At 34.7% G+C, this 27886-nt stretch overlaps 1 protein-coding gene across 5 annotated transcripts in view; it reads left to right on the forward strand.

The window, feature by feature from the left end:
• Positions 1–27886, forward strand: part of if (integrin subunit alpha inflated) — a 126091-nt gene that overhangs the window by 39549 nt on the left and 58656 nt on the right. The window lies entirely within an intron of this gene.

A 27886-nucleotide genomic window follows, 5' to 3' on the forward strand; every position in this document is an offset into this window, starting at 1 on the left:
TTTTAACATGTGATAAATACGTAGATCTTTTGGTGGAGCAAGTGATTCCCATCTTTATGAGATAATTATTACGTTGGTATATGGATTTTGTCGATTCATGTTAGTCACTTTAGATCATATAAATTGTAAAGCATAAAGTTTGGCTGATTAATTGTCTTTACGAGTTTCCGAAAGTCCTCAAACTTAAAATGCTCCTCGTCTCTTCCATGGACAGCAGTTGCAATGCAATCAACTGCATGCATGTGTTTTGCGAAACTGACAAATCAATTTTACAAATCACATGCACGCAGACCACTGCCATTTTTTAGTCTGGCCCAAGAAACAAAAAAATCAACCATTTTTCTCACCATTTGACTTTTGCATCATGAATTGTTGCCTTCTTGGAAAAAACATTCCAATTTTTTGCAAGACTAGTAATAAGAATGTTACGACTTTATCTGTTCTCTGTTAAACAATCTTCCACTGTGTGAGGACCATTAATGTTAATGGCGGCATGAGATCACCAACCACTTTGAAATACATAAGTCTAGTAAATTAACGAGACCTCGGGACCTTTGCTACCTTACAGTTTATCGAGTTTTATTCATAACTAGATTATCACCGTGGCTTCACTCGTGTACAAATTCCGTTCTGCGCTTCAGCTACGGGGCAGCTTAGGGGTGATTTATGAAAAAAAAAATTACGAAATCAAAATCAAATCGTTTAAGAACTTACACGATTGATATAGATGCAGTTAGTAAATCTATCGGCAGTTTGAAAGATAGGGTCAATAAGAAGAACTGACGGGACACTTTCACATTATTTTCAATTTTTCTTTTCAAATGCTTGATGTTGCAAGGAGTTTAAGGAGCTGTGACCTATTAAATAATATCGAACACACTCTATAACTGCTTATGTTTGCTACCCCAGTGCTAAATTTTATAAATATCGGTATAGCTATTTAGCGTAACAAACTGTCAGACATACGGACAGACTATCGCATTTATAATATTAGTATGGTAAATATGGTCATTAGTTATGGAGGTATTCAATGGACAGCAATGGACCTCTTGTTCACTTAAGATTGCAGATAAATATACTCTTTGTATCGTATGACTAATGATGGTGATATTTTTATTGATTTCGCTGTGGGTATAAATTTATTGATATTTAAAAGGTATTTTTTCGCCTTGTAGAGTCTTTTTCCGATTTTAGTAACCATTGGGTTAAAGGAATAGAAAGATATGTTTTTACAGGGTTTACGGGTGTGATAAAATTATATTAAATTGTTTGCGTTATTGTTCTTAATTTCACTAAAATCAGATATTTACTTACTATAAGGATACTGGTCGTTCTTCGCAAATTTGAAATATGAAAATAGTATATACCTGACAGTAATTTGAGATCCAAACTAAAAGTTCTTTCTGCACCTAAAACCGCACCATTGTTTATTTATTGGCTTTATATACAAAAGTATACAGGCGGTATATATAATTACGATAAAAAAGTCTTGGTCAAGAAGTTAGATCTATATCACTTTTATAAGCTGAAATAGATCTTACATTATAACATTCACCACAATGTTTGTCCTCCACTGTATTTTCAACTGCAATACATAAAACCTCATCAAGATTAAGCCTTAAGCTACATATACGACCATTAGTCTACCAGTCACATGTCGTCCATCTCCCGTCCTTTGTCGTCATATAACAAAGCTGTACAGGATTCACCGGCGGCGCACTGCCGGTATGAATAGGGTGAAAATATTGTGGTTTATTTCCAGGACAATCTAATGCTAGAAACGGATAAACCAGAATATTACCCTGATTATTAACTTATTTAATCCATGTTCCTTAGCAGGAAAGACTGTAATTCAATTAAAATCTTTGGTACTCCCCCAAAAATGGTTCCGTTTGGGGATCTCAGGATTTAGAGTTACGCTTAATGTAGTAGTTAACGTGGTTACCTCGCTGCAATAACCGTTGCGTTTGGTGTTTTCAAATGCCACGCGGGACAAATTTTTGTTTGATGAGCACGAATATTCTATTCTGAATTAAGATAAATATGAGTATGTATTTAGAAGTATATAAGTATGTTTATTGGTTGTCTGGTTGTTGTTTTCAGAATCGTATGACTGTGTATAAACTATCCAAATATATCTACATATTTATTTATTACTGAATACTTCACTAATTGTCTCCCAGGACAATCCCGTATTTCTCATCCACCTGGTAACCCTGGGTATAAATCAGGCGCGCGTGCGCAGTAGCTGTCATGCGCCGGCACAACGGTGGCCATGTACCTTGTCATAACGTCGTGATTTCGGAACGTTCAAATGAATGTCTCTTTGAAGAAGGAAGAGGTTTTGATACTTTGTATTTTGTGAATGTATTATGAAGGTTTTAGTTAATATTGATTTGGCGGAAGACTATTTCTACTAGGAAATGACTAGGTACTGCATACTACATACAAAAGGATAGTTCATAAAGTTTAGTTTAGTCAGACTCTCTGCAGATTTGTTGTCAAAGTATTAACAATTCTTAGGTCAAAATATCTGTAAGTATAGATAAAACATTGCTTAGACTTATAATTTAATCCTTTCCTGTCAATATACATAGTATAATATAAACAAAAGTTGCTTTCCGCTGTCTGTCTTTATGTATGCATATAAAATATGCCACAGATTTTGATCTTTTCAATGGATAGAGTGATTCAAGATTTTATGTGTAAAAATTGTAAAAGTTTGTGTATAATCACTTTAAACCGGACGAAACCGGGGCAGGCCGCAAGTTTGAAACTGGACACATTACTCGATTGTGAAAACAATTTCGATCTACTTTATTTCAAAGAGTTTTGTTTTATGAACCAAACATGACGGTTTCAAAATCAGGTTATGTTAATACTAATACGTATGTTTATTATTATCAAAGTAGTAAAGTTGCCATTTAAAATTATTGATTTGGAGTCAATAAAGAACGTCGGGACAGGTTCGAGGTAGTTTTTATTGACATTATTATTGATAAACAAATATATTACTATCAACACATCCCGTATTTTACTGCTTTCTCAAGATTGGTCATTGGCCGTATTCGTAACCAGATTGTATCGTACATCATTTGGTGCAGTTTTGTTTTATATTCATCGAAGCTAATTTTTATAATGCTATATACCTACTTATTAAGAAATCGACAAGTACATTTGTTTGTTTATCTGTTTGGTTTCAAAAGTTTTTGTCAATAGTTCGTGCTTGAACGTAGGTTCTACTTTGATTAAAAAATTACTTTTGCCGAGATTCTAAGCTGATGAATAAGCATAGGATATTGCCTAACATAGCATAATATACTAATCGATATGATGGATGCAAAGGAAGTTTGTATGGAACGTAACAAGTGGCGTCCTTAAGTCCTTAAGACCTGCACCTGCGGGACAATGTGATTGTATGTATCTATACTAATATAATAAAGCTGAAGAGTTTGTTTGTTTGTTTGTTTGAACGCGCTAATCTCAGGAACTACTGCTCCGATTTAAAAATATCTTTCAGTGTTAGATAGCCCATTTATCGAGAAAGGCTATAGGCTATATAATATCACGCTACGGTCATTAGGAGCGGAGTAGCAACGAAAAATGTTACAAAAGCGGGGAAAATTTTGACCCATTCTCTTAGGTGACGCAAGCGAAGTTGCGCGGGTCAGCTAGTAACGAAAATAAAGTTACAATTACACAGATACTCAAACTAATCAAAGCATAATAGAATTAACATTGTTAGTATGAGAAATGAAAGAGTAAACTATCATTTAAAACACAGTCAGATGCCTAAAGTAACAATAAGCAGTGCACTTAATTCTGACGTACAGGATGCGCATGCGCAGTTGACGCATGCGTGAGACGATTCTTAACCTAATTTGATATTTTTAATGTGTTTGAGAAAGTGGATCAAGACAAAAAGTTTTGTGACTAAGAAGGTAATGTGTTATCAAAAAATGCACTGTTTAGAGGTCAAAAAACTGGATACTTTATAATTAAATTGTTATAAAAGTAATTATTAATAATTTTACGCTTATTTGTAAGGTCGCAAGATACATCAAGTATTCTAGAAGTAGGTACGAAGTTAGACTGGAGCCATTTGGTTTAAGATCTTTAAAGATAAAGAAGTTCTTGAACTATATAGAGAAATAGATTCATACCTCGTGTGTGATAATTTTAGGGAACAAACATCTATTTTTGGTACATATTAGGAAATATAATTATTATCTTTCATGGTCCATTGTAAAATATTTTAGCAATTACAATAGGGCTTAAATTATTCAAAGGTTTACAAAAAGGTAAAGAAATTGGTAAAATTTACTTCGGGTTGATGACTACAGTCCGAAGGGCCAGTCAACATCACATATTTGCATGTCTCACGTTCAACCACAAAGAAATCTGAATCACCACATATGTTAACCATGAGTCACACTTTACTTTCGCTTCGCTAATATAAAGCTAATTCACAAATTCTTACCTTTTGACCTAGTGGTCATTGGATTACTACTTAGCGGTCGTTAGATGCAATTACTTGATTTACTGACCCCCGGTTTCTGAGGTACATTTAACGGTAGTCTATCCATTCAAGAGCGTTAAAACTCACATAAAAAAATGCTATTTAATAGATAAACTACCGCTAAATGTACTCAGAAACCTGTAATTAGGGTAGATTTTGTTACCGAAAAAGTCTTACAGGTTTGATAATTTGAGACTGCTACAGTTTCTTTTGTTGTTGAGAATGTAACTCATATTATAAATTATAAAGTCTGTGAGTAAGGATGTAATGTTTGTTACTGTTTTACGAAAAAACTAGTTAATGGATTTTGATATTATAATCATAGGTTTATACATAGTTAAAAACTGTGACAGGGCACCCGTTTTTCCTATGGAAAGCTTTTCGTACATACGAATTTGCAAGAAGAAGCTTGCTCTACGTATATTATACGATAACTTGGACTAATACAAGGCATCCGTTTTTCCTCTGGAAAGCTGAATGTATGAAATACATACGAATTTGCAAGTAGAAGCTTGCTCTACTAATATTATAAATGGGAAAGTTTATGAGGATCTATGTTTGTTTATTACTCTTTCACGCAAAAACTACTTAACAGCTTTTAATGATATTCGGCATACATATAGTTTATAGTCCGGATTAAAATTTAGCATAGTTATCAACCAGGGAAGTCTTTCCTCGTAGACGTAATTGCCAGCATAAAATAATCTTTTCACACGGACTTAGTCATCTGCAGAAGCTAACCTAATATAGATGAGTAATTAATTATCTACATCAAAAGTGATATACTCTATCAACACATATCTTGCTTCATTAAGCTCATGTAAACGACAATATTATCACCAGATATAGTTGCGAAACGGTCGTGTGGGCGGCGCGTGCGCACGTGGGCGCTTACCTGCCGTCACCTAAACGACTGGCCTATATCCCACTGCGTTATGAATAACAATGACCTGAATCTGCATTTTATGTTACGTAAAATTAGTTCTATGAGTCGTTTTATGAATGAAAACTTGCTATTTGTAAATGCACTGTTTCCTGCTTGCAAAATTTTGTATACATTGATAGATTTTTTTCGGTTTTAATGCGAGAAATATAGCTTAATTTTAAGGCGAAGAAAAATATAACTTAGACGTTGCCTGAACTTTGTTTGAACCATAATATTTACATAAGCAGTATTTTGAGATAGAATTACAGGGTACTAGTAACTATTTAGTTTGGATAAAAATTAATAGTGTTTCATAAGGTCTAAGTAATTATAGACTCAATTTAAAGTAAGCTGTTTAAGACAATTACTCTTACGTAAATCTCTCATAATTTCCTACCACTATCGACTATATTTAATAAGTATAGCTTAGTAGTTTGTACCAAAGGACTAATATTTCTAGCAGATTTTGACTGTGAAAACCAAATGGAACCTTTATTGATAGTAGTAGCACAGAAAACGTATTGCTAAAATACTGTTGCTACAATCGCAGTCATGTTTTAAACGAAATATATAACAATAGCCAGTGCATTTTAAGTGCAACTAGTGGTAATCACAAATGGTATTGCTCAATAAAAGATCAGTGTACCAGGAAGCTGCGGCGTACAATTTCACAAAGATAACACAGTTCACCGCCGATAACAGTTGATGCCGCGAATCATAGTGACGTGATAATATCGATAATTTAGCATTTTATATCGATAAATTGGATTTTTAAATTTGAATTATAGGGATTTTATGCGTCCATTAATGATGATTATTTTGTCGATGAATATTAGAGAAGCATTGGTTTGTTTTACTGGTCATTTTAATCGTAATTAAGTTTTTTTATTAAAAAAATATATATTGTTATTAATCGTCAATTCAAGGAATAATAAGTACTTGAATAGGTGTAAAATCTGTAAAGGGGTCTAGGATAATTACTTGTCTGTCTTATTATAAGTAACATTTTTATTAGGTCGGGAAAAAGTCTTTTCGCATTGTAGCATGTATGTACTTGTAATAAAATCTCTTTGGCCTCAAGAATCACAAATGAGTACACGGTTCATTAGGTTTCTTTCAGTGAGCTCGTGAGGTACCCAAATGTCGAGCTTTTTTGTGTAGAGAAAAGATTTGATTATAAGTTCATACATACTATAATGCGAAAATACTTTTTCCCCGATCTAATAATAGAAATCTCACTTTATTGTAACTTAATTCAAAATGCCGTAACGTTTTTCAAAACGGTTATCAAAAAGCCCTTAAAGATCTAAATTACGAGTAATTTAATAACGACACGGCTAGCCCTTAAAATTTCCGATTTATATAGCATTTATATTTAAAGTTCAATTATATAACAGTTACTGCACATCGTAGGCTAGTTAAAAACTTGTAACGTTTTATGTTCCCTTGATTGAGTAATTATACTTAATTAAATAAGAAAAATGAACCGTTTATCGAATTTTACGTTGAACTTAAGTTATACTAGGTGATCCACGCGGTTGCGCTCGCTTTTTTGGAAAGTATAGAAAATAGTGTTATTTTTTTTGAAGTGGTATTTGTTTCGGTCCTGGGTTCGATGACCTAAGTCAAATTTTCCAGGTTATGTGTCCTGGGTTGTATGGCCTGGGTTTGCAACTATCAATAAGATTTTTTTATGGAAATTGATTCGTCAATCTATCTGAACAAAAAGATGAACTATTTTATATTTATGGTATGACTTTTGATGAAAGTATAGATTTATGGAAAATCACGTCGAACTAAATTTACAAATTATAACTTAGAACAGTTTAAGTGCTGACAATTAATTTTATGCTTTCTCACGGTTATATGAAGGTAGGTTTATGATCTGAATTGATTTTTGACTTGATTTAATGATTTTGAATGAGGTGAATATTAATGGTTGTAGAAGATTTGAAATATGCATATAAAGTGACTTATATGTTTTAGTTAATTGCTATAACCGGTATTTATGAAATGGTGTACATTTATATTGTCTAATTAGTTGGTTGAAATTTAATTTTACTGAAATGTTTCATCCATCTTCACAATCTATCCGTTTTTATGCTTCTGATCGCGACGTCGTTTACATGAAAGAATCCCGGAAAATTCTGAATATAAGAAGAAGAAGAAATTTTGCGTGAAAGAGTATCAAACATACGCATGAACAAACATATTTACATTCTGGACTTTTGCATTGATATAATAACATTTCAATATATATTTATAAGTTTATACTAAATGGCGTTGTTGCTCTACCTACCACTATGGGAAAAAGGCGTGATTTTATATATGTATGTATTTTATCGACATGTACCCATCCCTTGTCGGGTATGTTATCATAAACAGTGTTGTATTTCACAAGCGCCTTTGTAATCGACGGTGACTTAGTAAACAATTTGCTGTTGACTTTTTACACCTTATCAGTTACTTTTCTCTCTTATCAACGTGTTATCACTCTCGGGAGATAGTTTATAGTGAAAATTATTTTGTAATAATAGATTGTAACTAGTAAAAGTGGCCATTGTGTATGTTAAACTTTATTAAAACTTTTTAGTTTTAGTAGCTATTTCGATTTGAAAATATTTTTTACCGCTCGCTCTACAGAGTTGATATAGAATATACCAGTTTTTAATTGCTTTTTTAAAACACTAAAAACAAAACAGAAAAAAAAGAAAAATCCTAAATCCTGGATATCATGTCTAAAATGAACTGAAAACTGTGTATTTTCAAATGTATGTATTTGCATAACCATTGGAGACTATTACACTGATTAAGTCTAGGCTAAACATTTAAAAAAAAACAAGTAATTCCGTGTTCAAGCTACGTTTCCTCAAAAAAACTAATACAAGCCTATACGTATGTAGCTACATAAGTTACCTAACTCAGCATTAGTATGTAAGTCCTATGTTTAAGTATTCTAAAGCAATGTAACTTCGCAACTTATTGCCCTCGTGCGACATCGGCCAACTTCGGCAATCTTCGGCAACTGTCGCCAAATACAGAGGTGACTTGCCCACGCGCATTCTAGGAGCTTAACTAATCAGATATTTGTGATCTAAAGTAGAATATGCCCAAAATACAATAAGACTGTCATTTTGGTCTAGGCGGTAGTGTATACGAACACTGATCATAAGGGTTCGATTCCTGAGTCAGACAAAGATGTATTGAGTGTTTCTTATATCATTTATATTAGAACTAGAGGCCGCCTGTGACTTCGTCATTGTGGAAACCCTTCCCGTGTAAATCCCGATCCCTTGGGAACTCCAGGATAAAAAGTAGCCTATGTGTTATTCTGGGTCTTCAGCTACCTATATACCAAATTTCATTTCCATTTCGTAATCGGTTCAGTAGTATTTGCGTGAAAAAGTAATAAACATCCATACATAAATATTAGGATAATAGGATGAAATGGTGATTGTTCATTTTGACGGTCGAATTCTATGACGTCATAGAATACCTACCTATGTGTCAATGGCCATAAGGAATGAGTCACTATGGTGTTACTCATAGTCATATTTCCATCAACCTATGGTCATTCACATCCATTTGTGTTACAAGGAAAAAAAACATCACGACACCATTATAGGTTCGATCGAAATAAAATAATTTTACCCATTACTGTTCTACTGCTGGGTTACAGTCTTCAACGAAAGTGAGGGGGGGGGGGGTTAGGCAGGTCTTAGTCCTACCACGCGAAATAAAGATGATTACTTTAATCACCAAACTTAGTTAATATTTACTTTTTTCCACGTAGATAAACTAACTTTTATTTCTCTATAAAGTGTTACAATTTACTATTTACATACTTTTAACGTTAATAAAATATTATACTAAACTATGAATAATTAACAACAAAAGTTTTTTTTTTACAATTTTACAATGCAAGTTTATATTTACTTTAGTTCAAACCCAAGACATACCAATAACTTTAAATTATGTATTATATTTGAATTAATTATCACTTGTTTTAATTTTAACAGAAAGGGAAAACATCGCTTAATTTTGATTTACTTTGGGTTTGACCCAGCAAAGCATTTTCTATGGTGCTGCTATTAAAATGACCCACATAGACCATATCACAGGGAGGTCTAGTACCAGGAACTGGACCTGGGCTTAACGCCATATAACTAATTGTTATTCTAAATGACAATACTGTCTTACCGCAATCATACGTGTTCTGCTTACACGCTATAGATTGTGTAGTTTGAAGTTACGTTTAGTTACATAAGTATTGCAATATCTACTGTCTTCGGCATTTGTAATTAAGAACAAAATTTTATAAACTGTTATTTACATAAATTCATATTTAAAAAGTGATTATCTGTCTGTCTGTTCGTCTGAACTACTAAACCACTAAATTGATTTTGATCACATATAGCGTGAAGACTGAAGACAGTTAAAGGCCAGGAATAGGAATTTTGGTTTTGGTAAGTTGCAGTGAAATACTAAAAAAAATACCTGTCTGGCTATCACCTATATACATATATCAGTTGACAACTATTTGAAAGCCACTGTGTACATTGTTTTCTCCCTTAGAATATAGTGATTAACTCGTTACGTCATTTGACGTACACTAATAGCCCGCAGGTATGTGTCTACAATATTAAAGGAATTGGATAATTAATGTCATCCATCCATATTAACAAGCAAGACTCCAAGCGAAAAAACCTCAAGTAAACTAGGTACCTTACTGAGATTATTGACAAATCAACACATCGTCGCCTGGGAGTCGATCCCACGCACGGCATTGCACCCACGCCGCCGAATCAGTTCAGCCGTGGGCCTAAGCCGACGACAACAGGCGTACAAGTCATAAAGTAATCGTTTTTATATCATTACACATATCCTGCTTGACATTAAGACAAGTAAAAAACGGATTTAACAGCTTATAAAAGACTAGAGGCCGCCCGCGACTTAGTCCGTGTGTAAATCCCGAACCCTCGAGAACTCCGGGATAAAAAGTAGTCTATGTGTTATTCTGGGTCTTCAGCTACCTATATACCAAATTTCATCGTTATCGGACCAGTAGTACTTGCGTGATAGAGTAACAAACATACATACATACATTCTCACAAACTTTCGCATTTATAATATTATTAGGATTTCATGGATTAAACTCCATTTATATCACACAGTTAGGTACGTAAAGTCAAATCAAATCAAATCATTTAGTTCAAACATTTTAACTTAATAAAAATCCCATAATATAACGTGTCTTTCAAAACACGTAAGAGCTTCATATGTATAATACGGTCACCCATCCACTGATCAACCTCGACAAGTGTAGCTTGACCTGAGAGATCGTTGCGCGCGACTGTTGTTACCTTAGCCACAAACTCTTCCATTTGAAAGACAAATAACAAACTTAAAAACCGATTGACACCTGACACCAGAGTATCAATTTCACTCAGTCCCATTTATTTCTTTCCCATCGTAAGCTGCTAAATTATTCGGTTTAAATAGCAGTTTTACCTCTAAAGCTAAGCTATAAAAGCTATAGTCAAAGTAAATGGTTGATAGTGAATTAATAGGGAGTTAAAGTACGGTGTCCAAATTAGTTGGGACAGGCTGTGTGCTAAGTTGTTTTATCACCCACGCTGTTGGATTAAAGCTTGTTGTGTAGTGGTAGTAAGATATTCTTAAGAAACTGTAAATAAGATTTGTATAGGTAAGTATATTTAGTTTGATAGTTTTTATTATTGGTATTTTTGATATTCTTAAGATACTGTAAGAAAACTATATGTAAAGTTATTTATTAAATAGGTATTGTTTATTAATGATTTGAAAGTTTTTACACAAATGCAAACATAGTATTTTATATTTTTTGTTTATTTAGGAAAATAAGTGGAAGATAAAATATTATACAATGTTTTCATGCATAACACCTATGATTCAGAGATAATTTCTTTAATAAAACAGGTAAATCGATTCCAATATAATGATGTTGATAAAGATGATATTAGGTTTAGCCGTGCTTAAAACCGCTTCATTGGTAGCATTTCTTTTCGTGTCACCCTTCCTTAAAACATTTCTGATAAAAACGCAGCCTTAATTAATACTTTTAAGCTTTAAAAATATAGAAAACAAGCTCAAAGTTCTATCGTAAAAGGCGAAACGCAATTCTATTTCGCACAACTCTGTTAATACCTTCGAGTATAACAGGCCTTATGTTATGTATGTATATACTTATTGTACTTATGTACTCTTTTTACTAGCACATTATATCTTCTCACTGCAACACTCGCTTACTACAGTATATCTTAAACTACACAACAGTCCGACTAATATTTGTCTAGCAGAATAGAAGCGTGGGTGAAATTTCGTAAACGGTCCGCATCCGGTCCGAGTTTGTTCTTTAACGTATGTGCGTGTATCATGAGCTGTGAATTTGTACAACTAGCTATAATCACTGTGTGTTGGTACTTGTAGTTATAAAGTACGTAATGTGCGTTTACGATGTCATTTTTAACGTGTGATGTCGTTTGAAATTGCATGGACAAAATTATTTGTTTGTTACTATTGGTATAAATAGTTGTGCGTGGATTAACTATTGCTAGGTCGTGAGTTCAATTCTCGCATGATTTTAATTGTTAGAGAATTGATGTAGATATTGCTAATTGTATTGGGTTCAATTCTTGTGCAAATATAAATATTTGTGATTACTCTTTAGTTACTTACGGAAATAAGATAACGTATAAGTATTTAAGCACTTTTAGCAGTGGCCAAGTTCAATTGTTCTCGACTTCTTGCCATGAAAATCTGTACACTAATTAATAATTAATTAAGTAATTAAAAATTTAAACTTCATAAACAATTAGTTTTTAGATAACTATGAGTGACAAGTAGCTAATCTTAGATTACTGCTATTTTTAGACATAATTTGTGTTGCTTTACTCCTTCAGTTGACCTCAAAATTGAAGACCATTAAACCAGGAAGCAGGAACAACCATACCATCATTCAAAGCGAAACACAAACACCCATTAAAAACTGTCTTACACAATCACCAATAGTTTACAATCCATAAGTGTTGAACCAAACATATTAACCCTTCAGTGTTAACCAAACAGTAGTGAATACTGTCTAAAGTTAAAGATAAAAGAACTTAGACGACTTCAAAGGACGCCGCCGAGTGTTTCCGCCGTAACCCGACTCTTTCCGTTTGATCAAATGACTTGCGAACACTTCTTAGTGATTATTTCTTTTGTAAATAGTGAATTGATTTGTTACATATGATGTCTTTTATTTGATAAATTACATTTATAGTGTATGTTTGTACTTATAACATGATACCAGTAGTGCTATTCTATAAAGGCGGTACTGTTGAGTATCGAAATTTTGACATTTAGAATGTCATTGTACTGCCAAAATATTTCCTACGACGCGGCGACGCCCGTCAGAGGCGCTGATCAGATTTTCATACAAAATTTCTCCATGACAGGCTGGTTTTCGGTAGTCGATTGTAGAAGAGAATCGAGCTACTGTACCGCAATTCTCTACTACTATCGACTACCGACAGCCGGCTAGTTATCCAAAAATGTTTTGTGACAATAGGTAGGTACCCAAATATCGATATTTTTGTGTAGAGAAAGATTTTATTACAAGTTCATACATACTATAATGCGAAAAGTCTTTTTCCCCGACCTAATATACTACTAAACTGTACTTTACTCAACCGAATAAAAATACAGTAGCTCTTCCACCACAGGCTCCATTTACTCTTGTCACAATAATCAGTCGATATGATTGATACACGTACAATAAAACATTAAGTCTAAATATCTGTCTCTAATGTGCCAAATGACATCAACAACCGGTTCACGTTCAAATAACTTTGGCAAAACCCGTTTCTATAATGTTACTAGATTATCTAATACAGAATGGCTTATGTAGTTTTGAGTAGATGTAGACTTATGCCTTTTTGTCACTGGGGGTTTTATGTGTTTCGACTAGAGTGTATTTGCTGTTTCCGCCCGCATGTATTTAAATGAAGATATCTTTGGTTGTTTAAAACCGATTTTGATGATACTTAGCGTACATTTTGGGCCCGGATTTCATTCTATTTATCTATTCGTATGGTTAGTGGATCAACCTAGTGTCAAAGTTATTCAAGCCGGCGGACAGGCCTTTGGCACGGCTTTTAACGCCTCCGAAGCACGAAAACGCTCTGTTCAAATACCACTATGCGGTCACCCATCTATGGAATTACCGTGCCAATAACCATTGGCACGGTAATTCCATCAACCCACAGATCGTTTACCGACCGTTTGTATTATAGGAGCAAATCTGTCGCCATATATTTTATGGTCCTTACGTTACACTTCTTGTCTTAAATGATAATTATTGATGTTAATCATAGTTATAAAAATAAATCTCAGGTATACATAGTCCCGTTATAATGATCTAATAGTATGTTATGTATGTTTGTATGTATGTATGTTCTCGAGGGAGTCGAAGGTGATTCTAATGTCATGCGGACTCATGCGCGAATATTTGACATTTGAGACGTTTAGTTCAAGTTGTTGTGCTATTTACTTGAGAGGCGGGGCCTGTTTAAAATAAGTGTTACAGTTTTCGTTATAGAATTATAGGTTTAACAGAAATGTTGCTCAAAATATTGTTAATAATTTGTCTGCCTCTGCGGTTAAATTTCTTTTTGGGGATTCTGGGTTAAGCACCAATCAGGGTTTTAGTTGGAATAATCTACAAATAGGCCATTTCTAAATAAGGTATACCTATATTAGGCAGGGTATATAGGTGTATTTAAAATATTGTAGACCACATTGACCTAAATACTGACATTTTGAACAGTGACATTGATGAACTCACGCCGCGGTACCGCGGTGTTGGGTTACAATAACCACAAGTAGGTTGAACCAACCAACGGCAATATTTAGCTAAAACTTAAACATTGAATGACTTTATAAGCAATATGAATGTGAAGTAGTGGATCTATCCATATCTATGTTTCTTTGTGACTAAGACTCGAAGATTTACTTCCTACGTCAATAATGATAAAGGTCTGAATTCACAATCCGTGCTTCAGGAACACACCGTCTCTTATAGTAAAGTTAGTTTTTAAATCCCTTGTATTTAGTTATTGTCCTTGAACTTTCTCAACAACTTATTTAGTTCACACCTCTTGAAATGATGTGAATTGGTAATATAGTCCGCTCGGTAAATTTTTAATTTAAATTTTCATATCTCTGAAACAGTGAATTCTTATTTAAGTCCAATGGTACGAAGTTTACGAACGTGTCGGCAGCAGTCCAGACTAGACCTTTATCGCATCGACAATCGCCTGCCTAACAGCCCTGTGTACCGAAATAATAATGCTTGTATCAATTAAAAGAAAGAAAACAGCTAAAACTGTAACGTGGCCGTCATGCAGTGTCTATACTCTATGTACAGATTTGCATTAATGACAAACGTGTAAAGCTTTTGCAAAGCTGAATAAGTATTGGCATTAATAATAATATATCAATTGGCAGAATCATTTTACTTCTCAAGTTTCACTTCACATATCTTTTATCGATACCATCTTACCGAGAGATTGAGCATCAATACAACGTATCGAGATCTCGAGAACTCGAGTGCATTAATCGAATGCATTTACGTATCGATTTGATATATTGTATTATAAGTCTGTAGGATGACTGTGAAGTACTGATTCCTTAGGATAGGTCGATTTTTATGGGTCCGTAGTTTAAACGTAAAAACGAAACCCTATTACTGAGTCTCTGCTGTCTGTCCGTCCGTCTGTCTGTCCGTCTGTTTGTCCATCTATCACCAGGCTGTATCTCATAAAGCGTATTAGCTAGAAAGCTGAAATTTTCACAAATTATGTATATTTCCGTTGCTGCTATAACAAAAAATACTAAAATATTTAGGGGCGTTACCATACAATTTATGTGGTTTTTTTTTTATTTATTTTTATTATAATGGTTTGGAACCGTTCGTGCGCGAGTCCGACTCGCACTTGGCCGGTTTTTGTTCAAATTGCATATGTCAAGAGTTTTTGCAAGTTGAAATGACTTTGAATTGCAATTTGCTATTGTTATTTGTAGCGATTATGTTACCTTGATGCCCGTGTCAGATATGATCTTAATGCATAAATGATGATGTCTTTAAATCAAGTAGGTAATAACTGGAATTGTTCTGAATGCTGACCATTTGGCATTGCAGGTTTACAAATGTCTTGATGATTTGTATCATAGTAGTTTTGCTTGCAGTGTACACTCAGAAGTTGATGTTTTACTGGTTCATTACCAGATATGCTGACTTATTATGTAAGACATTAATCAAAACCAAAATCATATTATATCTATTCTGACGCTCAAGATAGCCATTGATATAGAAAGCGAATCAATCGTCATCTTGGAAGGTAAAACTAGTGCGAAGAGCTGACAAAAATCTCTGGGCCTCTCTTTTATATCGCCAACTAAGTTTTTACAAATTAGATTTGAAAACGAAAACCTTGATAGGGAGAAACCGTCTTTGGTCTCTGCCTGCTCCTATGGTAAGGAGGCGTTATTTTATGTTTGTGAAACTGAAGTTTTCTTGCGGGATATTTTTATACATTCGACACACACTTATTCTTCCGAATATCCAGAAGATAGCCTCTTAAAGTCGCCTTAAAACTGTTTTACTACTTACGAATACAGACACGCAGTCCTTGCTAATCTCATTATTGGCTACTTAACGGTCACAGTGGGTACAGTAGCTCTAGCTAGCGCTGGTGTATGTATGCGCATGCGCATGCGCACGGTAGCGCCATTTATTTTGAATGCGTGCAGCCCAGTTCGTCGACCGCACGCACGTGGTGCTTCGCCAAACAACTACAGTTCATTTGTTAATGTGCTTTGCGAATGTTGACATTTATTTTGGTATGCTTTAGTTTAAGTATAAGAATAAATTAATGTTTGTAACCATAAGCCCAACAACACAACTTCTGAGTAATCGGTTAGCGTATCATTCGAACTCATGACAGGTTGTTTTAGGAATTAGTCGTCGCTTTATCTTTAAAATGATCCTACTTATCCAGAAGCTGCTTAACTAGCCCTTACACTCATACTCACTGGCACACACAGCGGAATTTTCGACAATAATTTTCAACTATTCTCGTAATTTAATGGATGTGGTATTTTTCAGCTGTAATACAAGCATATTAATAAGCTTCATGTATCTATCATGAAATGAATTATTTATGTAATCGCTTTAAAATTTATCATAGCAAAGTTTGTCATGGGTTTCACACGTACCCTGAACTATTCAAGACTTTTTACTGACGCAAAAAGCAATACTGTATGCTCATTCATCTAGTAGCAAGATGTTATATTATTTCGACACATCAAAATCTGTCTATCATCAACAAAATAACTACCACTAAATTGCATAACGGAGGACCATCAATCCGTACAATTGGGACTGTCCGATTGGCCGAATTGGCGGTGGACCACTTGTCACTAATTGTCCCTAACGTGGACCTTTATTGGTTGATTGATTGGTACTTTTTGGTACCGTTGGGCCAACAAAATGTTTGATGTAATTGGTTATTTATTGAGGATGTACTTGTCACAATATGTTTTGAGATGATTTAGAGTGATGTAGTGGGCGGCTGTCGAAGTAAATGACTTAATATGGGAGTTTCTGTGTGGGTTTAATAAGATTATGTGCTTTGGTGATAATGTGAGTGAAAATTTCGATATATTCTTATAATGGGATTAAGATAACTATTTCAATTATGCTACAGCTGAACTTCATTTCGAAAATGTTAAGTATTTTCGAAATCTGTTTTGGGAATTCAAACGTTACGATACTTATTTCAATTTAGATGTGACTCTATGGGTACCTACATGTACTAACAAAATTACCAATGTGTTTAATTGGAAGTTGTTATATTATTTGTATGCGGTCGTTTCTCCAACGAACTACCGTACTATCGTATAATACTTATATGTATAATAATTGTTTCCAGGTTGTTTTCTTTTACTGTGTTAGTTTTACATTGATATGTAAAACTTGTACAATATTAAATCTAAAAATAGGAGGTAATTTTTATAACTCCTTAGAAACCAGCTATGAAAAACCGGTAACATCTTACACCAACATCTACCGGATATAAGACAATACAACAAAACTGAACATACGAAAATGCAGTAACCCAATACATTTAGTGTTTCGTAATACAAGGCACGAACCACGGCTCCACCTGCGTCGTTCGATTACTGAACAAATATTTGACAAATGATTGGAACACACGGCTCTCTTCGACCATGGTAGCCACTTGACTTTAATCATGGATTTAAGGGGATTTTGGCCCTTAGGAATATAGTTTTTTTTTTTTACACACAATATTAAAAAAAATGATTTCCCTTGTTGGGAAATAACTCTCCCAAACGTCTCTGTCAGTCTTCATTCTTAGCGATTTCGAATGTACATCAAGAAAGGTCATCATGCCATTGGTTGTCATCATGCCACCTTAGTGGATGTCCACTTTCAAAGGTCCGCCAATTAGGTAAAAATAATTAATTCGTGAATTTAAAACTTACAAACATTATTAGTATAAGTAATTCTCTCAGTCACTATAGCTTTTGATTCGTTTTAATAATGAGTGTTGATTAGTAGGTAGATAGGCTATATAGACCAAAATGAGATGACAAATTAGTACGTTTTTTCTCACGCCATTTTGTATGTCAAAACGAAAAAAATTAATAGGATTAATAAGGATTAGGAAAAAGGTAATAACTGTGGTTAAATTATTTTATGTAGGTACTGGAGGCCTTCGTACGTAGTGACATTGCCTTAACACGGTCGGTATTGGTCAAGCCATTAAAAGCGTTAAATGATTCGACTCAATGAATTTGTGATTTTAATATCTTGAATCTGTGTTTATTTAGTAATTATACGGTTTATGAGCCCTGACTGGTTATTATTAGAAGCTTATTAAAGCATTTTATCGTAAACAACATTGTAAGTGTCGCTTGAGCGTTGATTAAAAGTTAATTTGTATAAATTAAGAAAATAACTGCCTTGCCACGAGAGGTAGAAAATAATTTTGTTGCGTTAAAATTAGATATTTTCTGTTACAACAGTGTAGTAGAAAATATTATTATGTCTATAATTAAGGTTGTAAAAGGTCTTAATTGTAGTTTAGGAAGTATAGAAATTACGGACATTATGGCACCTGGATTAGAGACAGATTCGAATACTATTAGCTTTCTTTAAGGTATTTGATCTGGACACAAACCATTTATTAATTTTGGTCACATATCGACCCTTTTGATAGTCCGAAGTAGTCTTACTACGTACTTCTATTGATAGTGCTACTGGGAAGTCTATTGGGAACAAAATTCCAAGCAATAACCAAATAGTATTATGTATACTGTCCGCGAAAACACACAGCTAAAATCATTCCATCCATAATTGTTTCGGGTCTGGTTGTACTTTGTGTCCGTTGTTAGTACGTTTGTAAAAGTCCCCGCGACACAAGAGCAATTCTAAGTGCGGGAGTTGTCTTTATAAAAAAAATGCCAAGGATAGCAAAAATAGTATGGCTAGGAACGTGTAAAGCTACCTCATTAGGCTCAAGGGTCATTGACACAGTACCAAAAGTCATTACAAAGTAAAAATTACCTCTATTACTTTACGCTTTTACACCTTCCAAAATATTGTTCACTAAATACAGCTGCCGTCATTTTGATTAATAATACGTATTAATTTGTTCTAATGTTAGGGTGATGTTTCTTGTTTCGGATGATCGATGTTAGAATGTGTAATTAGAAGGGTCTGCCTAGCCCTTTTTAATAATAGGCGAGTAACTTTGAGCAATTAAAGAGAAAGGTGTTTGTTTTGTTTGCTTCTGCTGTGTAGAAGAAACTTGGTGTCGAAATAAAATTGGTGTGATTTGATCTGTACTTTATTTAATTTGGATTGGCTTTTTACTATTGTATTTTTATTGTTTTACAACATGAGTATTGCTCTTGTACGAAGATATTTTGTTTTATACAGAGTAAAAAAAAATACAATTAGTTCTGAAATCGGAAAAAAATATGATGCAGTTTGGTGTCTAAAACATTTTGTGCCTGGAAGGAAGGATTAAATAAATTAGACCGACTATAAAATTAGGTACGTGTAATTCAATCTTAATGAAACTAATGTTATAAAAAATTATCGGCTAAAACAATTGCTAATAATATGTGTAAAGAAAAGTTTAGAAATATAATTACTTTATCACCAGTTTACGTTTCGAATTACTTCTTAATTATGTATAAAACATTCTGAAAAAGCTCTAACCGTAATTTTGTCTTACCTAATTTCGTATAAGTCTATTCCTACTCCCAACTACTGTCATATTAAAGAAGAGCAGTACAAATGGCTTAGTAACCAATTTCTATGGGCGGAACTATTAAGGAAAGCTTGTTTAATTGTGACAATATCGTGACTAAGTGAGCACGTGGTCTTGATTTATGCAGGACGATTCATTGAGGATTCTGCGTAGAGATGATTTTTTGATTGGATTTATTAAAGCTTTGGGAATAGAGATACGAATGTATGACGAATTTGAGGAAGACATTTTTTACGTGCGTCTTAATTAGTTATATGTTTTTTATAGTGCTATGTCTAGATTAATTTACCACTTGTTCTTCAATGGCATGCAACCGACAACATCCAGCAATTCTAGACTCTAGAGTTTCCGGTATAAAAATAGCGTTATCATCATCTTGCCAGACAAAAAATGTCTACTTCTGAACTAGGCATACCTCAGACAGAAAAGAAAATTATAAATTGCAGATTCGGTATCAGTATCCGTTACTAAACATCCCATATTGTTTTTTTTTTAAATATATTCAATGTACAGAATTGACCTCTCTACAGATTTATTATAAGTATAGATTGCTTGGAATATGACGAACATCATGTAATAGTCAAACATTTTAACCTTCAAAAGGTGTATTTTTATTTTCGTGACAAAAGCGCGTAAATTCATTTACTATTGAATCAAAATCACACTCAGTGGATAGTGATATAAATAAATGTAATAGCAACACAATGACATTTATAACACAGCGTTCTTCCGACCCGGTAGTTATGAAGACTAGTGTTGCGGAACGAGCGATGTGTTGCCTTAGGCTGCGTTTCCACCAGAGATGTGCGATGGAAATGTGTCGTGCGAGGATGTCTAGCTGTGCTGTGAAAATGTGTGGGTGTTTCCACCAAAGCTGTGCGATGAAAATGTGTCTACGAGGATGTGTAGCGGAGCTGTGAAAATGCGCATTATGTGTGGTGCGAGGATGCGTTGCGAAGCTGTGAAATGTATCGACGGGGGTGCGGTGTAGTGGGAGCGGAGTAACGCGAACGCCTGCCTGCCGCTCACGTCTCACTTTGCTGTCGTTAGCGCTTGTAGTCGTACGCATGTCGTACGGTTGCGTGGCATAATGGACGAAAAATTAATTGATTCCGTTAAAAAGTAACTCCGTATCTTCTGCTTCCATTTCTTCATCGCAAATTGTTAAATATAAAAGTATCTTCTTTTTCCAATTATCCATATCTATTTTACGCACTTCTACTTCCAACAAACTCCGTCTATGGACTGGCTGGTACAGTATGCGCAAACCTCGCAACACATCCTTCTCAACACATCCCTCGCACACATCCCTCGTACACATCCCTCGCACACATTCCTCGCTTGTTTTGTATGCGCAAAAATCTAGCTCCGCTGAGCCGTTTCCACCAGAGCTGTGCTGACCGAGGCGAGGTAAATGAAGCGATTCTATTGGTTCTTTACAAACACATCCCTCGCTACGCATCCTCGCACATCTCTGGTGGAAACGCAGCCTTACATTGCACAAAAGTTTTTGTTGATTATGTTTTTTGTTTTGGAAAAAAATATTTTTAGGAAAATAGAAACTGCGGTTCGATATTTAGAAGGATATTTCTGTATTTAAGCCAATTTTTGCACTAAGAATTAATTTTGGCTCGCCAAGATTTATAAAAATATCACAAGAGGCGTCTGTCCCTATGCCTGTATGTATGATTAGAACTTTAAAACTACGCAACGGATTTTGATGCGGTTTTTTAACAGCTAGTTTTCCATAAATTTAAAGCTGGGCAGATCGATATAAGTACAATATAATGTCTTGTGCCGTGCATAGTACCGATGTTCCAGAACTCAGGACATTTGTTCAATCAACCAAATAATTCCTTTTGTTTCCTTCTATTTTACGCTTCGGTGAAATTATTAAAATAGGGGAGCTGTCTATTATTGTTATTACTGTGTCATTTTAAGGTTATAAAAATGTTTTTTGGTCGCATCATGTCGTCGTAATTTTAAAATTTCCCCTTTTCACGGTGAATGCGTTGGGGGTCGGGCAGTGAAATATGAAGGCCATTATGATAATGTTATGAGGATGCATTGAACACGCATAAAATATATTAATTACTAGCTTCTGCGCGCGACTTCGTCCGCATGAAAAGATTTGCCTGGGTAATAGTTAATCATCCTTTGTGTTTATCTAGGATGTAAACTATATGTGTCTCAAAATTCATTCAAATCTGTTCATTAATAAGATTTTCGGGGATAAAAAGGCTCTCTCAAATCTTATGTGCTAATCCAGGTTATAAACTATCAGTGTTTGAAATTTTAATAAAATCAGATCGCTTGCTTTAGCGTGATTGAGTACTAAACATCAACTTACTTAACATTAATAATATGAGATATATATTAAAAAATACGTTTTCCTTATCAATAAAAAGAATAGCTACTTGTACCAAAAAAACTAGCCAAAACTTTTTGCACATCAAAATCAATTGAGTGTACCAACAAACTTGGACAGGCGGGCCGTAACCTCAAAAACATTGATTAAGACATCAATCACTTAACGAAAATACTTGGAAAAAACCTTTCAATATCATCACTTCCGTTCACCATCGTAAGAGATACACCCTATATGGTCACTGATCATATTAGACTCCATACCTGTCATATACCTTAATTATGACGTTAAAAAATCACCATAATAAAAAAAACCGGTTAAGTGCGAGTTGGATGCACGTACGAAGGGTTCCGTATCAAAAAATATGAAAAAAACACGTTTATCGTATCGGGACCCCCCTTAATTTTTAGTATTTGTTGTTATAGCGGCAGCGGAAATATATAATTTGTAAAAAAAATCAGCTTTCTAGCTATCAGGGTTTCTGAGATACAGCCTGGAGACAGACAGACAGCGGAGGCTTAGTAATAAGTCCCGTTTTTCTCTTTTGTTTATTTACTAGCTGACCCGTGCGGCTCCGCTCGCGTGAATGTCGTACTGTTGCTTTCATTGCAGCACCCTTAGAGCGAGATACTCTTAAAATAATAATATATCTGCATGAAAATGCGCTATGCCATCAAAAACATTCTGTAAAAACCTCAAGTCTCGCCGTAAAAAGTTGTGAGATCTATAGGTATAATACCAAGTCGATTAATCTATTTAGTCTCTACTTAAAGGACCTTCTGTCTTAAGTTATTACGTTTATTATTATCATGCCAATTTAAAAAAAATACCTCTAAAACAAATAGACCGACCTGGCCATCGCATGATTTGATTATTAGTATGTATCACACTACACAGCACGACGAGAAGTTAATGCTCCTGAAATGTTAATGGCGAATTTGTGTTTTCTTGCGATGACCAAGTCGATCTATTTGTTTCAAAGGTTTTTTTTTTTTAAATTGGCATGATAATAACATACTTAATAACTTAAGACAGAAGGTCCTTTAAGTAGAGACTAAATAGATTAATCGACTTGGTATTATACCTATAGATCTCACAACTTTTTACGGCGAGACTTGAGGTTTTTACAGAATGTTTTTGATGGCATCTCACTTCTTTTTGTAGAGTGAATAGAGCAAACATAAGTCCAATTTGTATGGAAAGCCGTATTTTTTTCATAATTCGACATATTTTCCTATGGGAATGTTGTTCAGTTTCATGGGCTAAACACCCTTACCCACCCTATACCCCCTCCCGTTATGTCTCATATAGTAGATACATATTTACACCTATTTATTTTATTTTCTACAGAAATAATAATTTAATTCATTAACTGCAAATGTAACCTTGTAATCTTATACATTTATATGGGATTACAAAGTTATTGTTGCAGTTAGTGTATTTAGAAAACTTGACCGAAATTAGAAAATATTGAATTTTTCCCATAATTAAGACACTAAACCCTATTTGTATTCTAAATTTTAAGCTTCTAAGTCTGCTAGAAGTACCTTAGACTTTTGATGATCGGTGAGTCAGTGAGTCAGTGAATCAGTGAGTGACAAAATTCAAAATTTTAACAAGTTGTCATTCTTAAACTACTGGTTCAAATTGACTGAAATTTTAAATATACCGTGTTTATACAATGACTGATTAGTTGCTGAAAATCCAGGCTTCTTGTTTTATCCACAACGAAATTATAGGGGTGTCAAAAATAGCCCGAATTGCTTCGAGAAAAGGATGTTACGGCCGTGCCGCTTTTTTTTTGCTCGACTTGCGGGGGCACTTCCGTGCCCCCAGATCAACTTTTTCACTCTCACCTATTCTTTCATCTTTTATTTTTTTTCTTTATTTTTGACTGCCTCCGTGGCGCAGTGGTTTAGGTCACCACGCCGATACCACTGCATCAGGAGGTCGTGGCTTCGATTCTCACACGTAGCAATTATTTGTGCGATCCACAAATAATTGTTTCGGGTCTGGTTGTGCTTTGTGTCCGTTGTTTGTATGTTTGTAAAAGTCCCCGCGACACAAGAGCAATTCTTAGTGCGGGAGTTGTCTTTTTTTAAATAATAAAATAATATTCTTCTGTCCGGCCCGTGCGTTATCTTCATTCGTGAACGAATTCACACCGAACAAATTCGAACCCCAAAAAATCCATAATTCATCTTCCGGCAATGTCAAATTTAAGTCGCGTGTAATTTTGAGAAGCCTCAATTTCGATGGGATATCATCACGGCGAATAAGGCGAGCCATTAAGAGTATAGGCAGAGATAACCATCGGTATTGAAACATCTGGGTGGTATTTAAGTTGTAAAAACAAATATGGGGCGGGGACATCACATTTTATTTATATCTTCATTTTATTGACGATGATGAGTGACTTTCTTTTTGCAGGTGGTCTTTATAAATTATTACCGTTATTTCAATCTTAAATATAGTATGCGATATATTACTTTGTCTCTGAGAATGCCGCGGTTGCAATAAAGGTGTGGATCAAAAAAAATCTGCTAAGTTTTCGTTCCGTGTCGACGTGTGGAATTATTGTCCATTTTTAAGATGAGTTTTTACAATGATAAGACGTTGCATTTTTATGAATTTCAACAATCATGCTGTACAGCTATTTTATTTCAGCGCAGCAACATCCTCAGGAAACAAGTTACAGCTGATTTAAAACGTGTACTCTTAGTAATAAGTATCTCATCTCCTGCAAGAGAAATGTGCAAAGAAGTGTGAGTGAAACCGACGTAACAACGATGTCCTTGCATTCTGTCAAATGCACATAAAATTAAATAATGCTCATGTTAGTACATGAGCGTTAACAATTTTTTTTTTTTTTTTTTTTTTTAATAACCCATATGTATCCCACTGCAGGGCAAGGGTCTCCTCCCAAACGAGGGGGAGGGGTTAGGCCTTGAGTCCACCACGCTGGCCAAGTGCGGGTTGGGGACTTTGCATGCCCTCAATAAATGTATTAAACAAATTTTTTAGGCATGCAAGGTTTCCTCACGATGTTTTCCTTCACCGTTAGAGCAAGTGATAATTATTTCTAATACACACATAACTTCGAAAAGTCATTGGTGTGTTGCCTCGGATTCGAACCTGCGACCACTTGCGTGGGAGGTGCCAACTTAAACCACTCGGCTATCACTGCGTTAAATTTAACCCATTTCTGTCCCACTGCTGGGCAAGGGTCTCCTCCCGTAATGAGGGAGGGGTTAGGCCTTGAGTCCACCACGCTGGCCAAGTGCGGGTTGGGGACTTTGCATGCCCTCAATAAATGTATTAAACAAATTTTTAGGCATGCAAGGTTTCCTCACGATGTTTTCCTTCACCGTTGGAGCATGTGATAATTATTTCTAATACACACATAACTTCGAAAAGTCATTGGTGTGTTGCCTCGGATTCGAACCTGCGACCACTTGCGTGGGAGGTGCCAACTTAAACCACTCGGCTATCACTGCTCTAATCATAAATTATAATTCCGTTATTTGACTTGCATATTAAATATAATTATCAAACTGTTATATATTAAGGTTTAAGTGATACAAAAATTAATAATAATAATAAATTAGATTATATTAAATATGTAAATACCGCAGATTTAATTTTAATAAACTTTAAACGCCTGCTGTGCTTTATAATAACGTAAGAACTTATTAAAAATGCTAATACAGTACTTAAACTATAAATTTCACAGCTTATCATTAGAAATTCTTTGCATTTGAAGCACGGGATAAGTTATTGTGTGTTCGAATGTAGCAGTAAGTTTCTGTAGAAGAAGTGTAAAAACAAGAGACATATTAAAACAGTGAAATTAAATAGACATATCGCCGATGAAGGGTCATTCTATATTAATATTATAAAGCTGAAGAGTTTAATTTATCGAGGAAGGCTATATTATTATATCATCACGCTAAGGGCTCTTTCAATTTAGACGTTTCGTGTCGTACGGCTGCCGCACGTTAACCGTGCCGCTGGTTATAGCCCGCTGCCGTACCGCTGCGGTACGTTAGCCGTCCGACACCAAACGCCTAAATTGAAAGCGTATCTGACTGCCGTGCGTTTGTATGTTAGTGTTGTTTTAAATTCATGTGACAGCAGTGTAGCCATGGACTCTGACGAAGAAACATTACTGTTAGTGCTCCTGTTAAAAAATATCAAACAGAAACAAAAACGCCGCGCCCGTAAAAGAACAGTACCGATGTTTTCATTAACATGTAATTTTGGTGATTTCCATATTCTTTATCCTAGGTTAAAACAAGACCCAAGCAAATATTTTGATTACTTAAGAATGTCAAGAGAATATTTCTACGAATTACTCAATAATTCAATTTCATTTATAAATTCTTCCACGTCTATATCATCCATTTTAAGCAAATAATAAACATGAAAATTCAATGAAATTAGCTGTCACGTTTAGTCACCGCACTATTCAACAGCGAAATGAACACGTGGAGCTTGCGACGCTGCCGTCCTGTCGTCGTGCGTTCTCGGTACCGACACCGCACTGTTGCCGCACCGTGAGATTTGTATGAAAACAAATGACCGTCCGTGCACCGTACGACAAACGCACCGTTTCGGCACTGCTGCGGTCCGACACGATACGGCTAAATTGAAAGAGCCCTAAGATCAATAGGAGCACAGTACCAGTAAAAAATGTTACAAAAACGGGGAAAATTGTGACGCATTCTCTCTTATGTAACGCAAGCTAAGTTGCGCGAGTCAGATAGTATTCAAAAAAATATTGCGCTTTTATTGGATACATTTTCTTCATTTGGCAATCACACAAAGTCAAAGTTGAGCTACTTCAACTTTGTGATTACAGATAGATACAGATACTACTAAAAGAGATCTATTAACTATTACTATGTGTTGCCTACAAATGCCATTAGGCTGTACTAATAAAATATAAAAAATACATTTGGTTATGCAGTAGCTACTAACTAGACAGCCGTGTCATTGTGTTGTAACATCGTTCTCATAAGTGTTAGTCGTTATTATATTGAACGTATAGTAGTTGTAAATTATGAAGATGTGTGGGATTTAGAGTTATGATAGAGATTTTAATTAGGTGTGCAATAAATTATTGATAGGAGTTACATAGTTTATGTGTATTGTAGTGATTGATATATTTGTTGAGTCGTTTTTTAATCCAAAAATGTATTGTTATTATGTGGTAGTAAAATTATTTGTTGGTTTATTTAAAGTCTTTAAATTATAATTAGACTTTTGCATCTACGTAAAACGTCAAAATTTCAGTCCAATGTGGACGCTAAATTTATAACAATTTCAAATAGACAAACTGTGTAAAGATAAATGAAGCCTTAGCCTTTTGTTGGCTAAAGGACTTGCCAATAAATTTGATTAAAAAAAGAAAGATAAATGAAGTAATCCAATTTAAATATAGCAATATATAAAATTAGCAATCATAGTAATTATTAATAAGCAAAGTATACGTAAAAAGAAAGTAATTTCACCTCTTATATAAGAGCTTTTATTCTGCTCCAAATCCTTCTGTCCATGATTGTACAAACGCAATCAGTTTAAAAGCCTAACCCTACTGTGATTAGGCTCGGAGCGCCGGGGAGTGGCGGGAGTACGCGGGAGGGGAGGGGAGAGAGGGGGAGGGACTCTGGTCATTAACTCATTAACGA

Source organism: Anticarsia gemmatalis, chromosome 4 (assembly GCF_050436995.1).
Source record: "Anticarsia gemmatalis isolate Benzon Research Colony breed Stoneville strain chromosome 4, ilAntGemm2 primary, whole genome shotgun sequence".
NCBI classification, from domain to species: Eukaryota; Metazoa; Arthropoda; class Insecta; order Lepidoptera; family Erebidae; genus Anticarsia; species Anticarsia gemmatalis.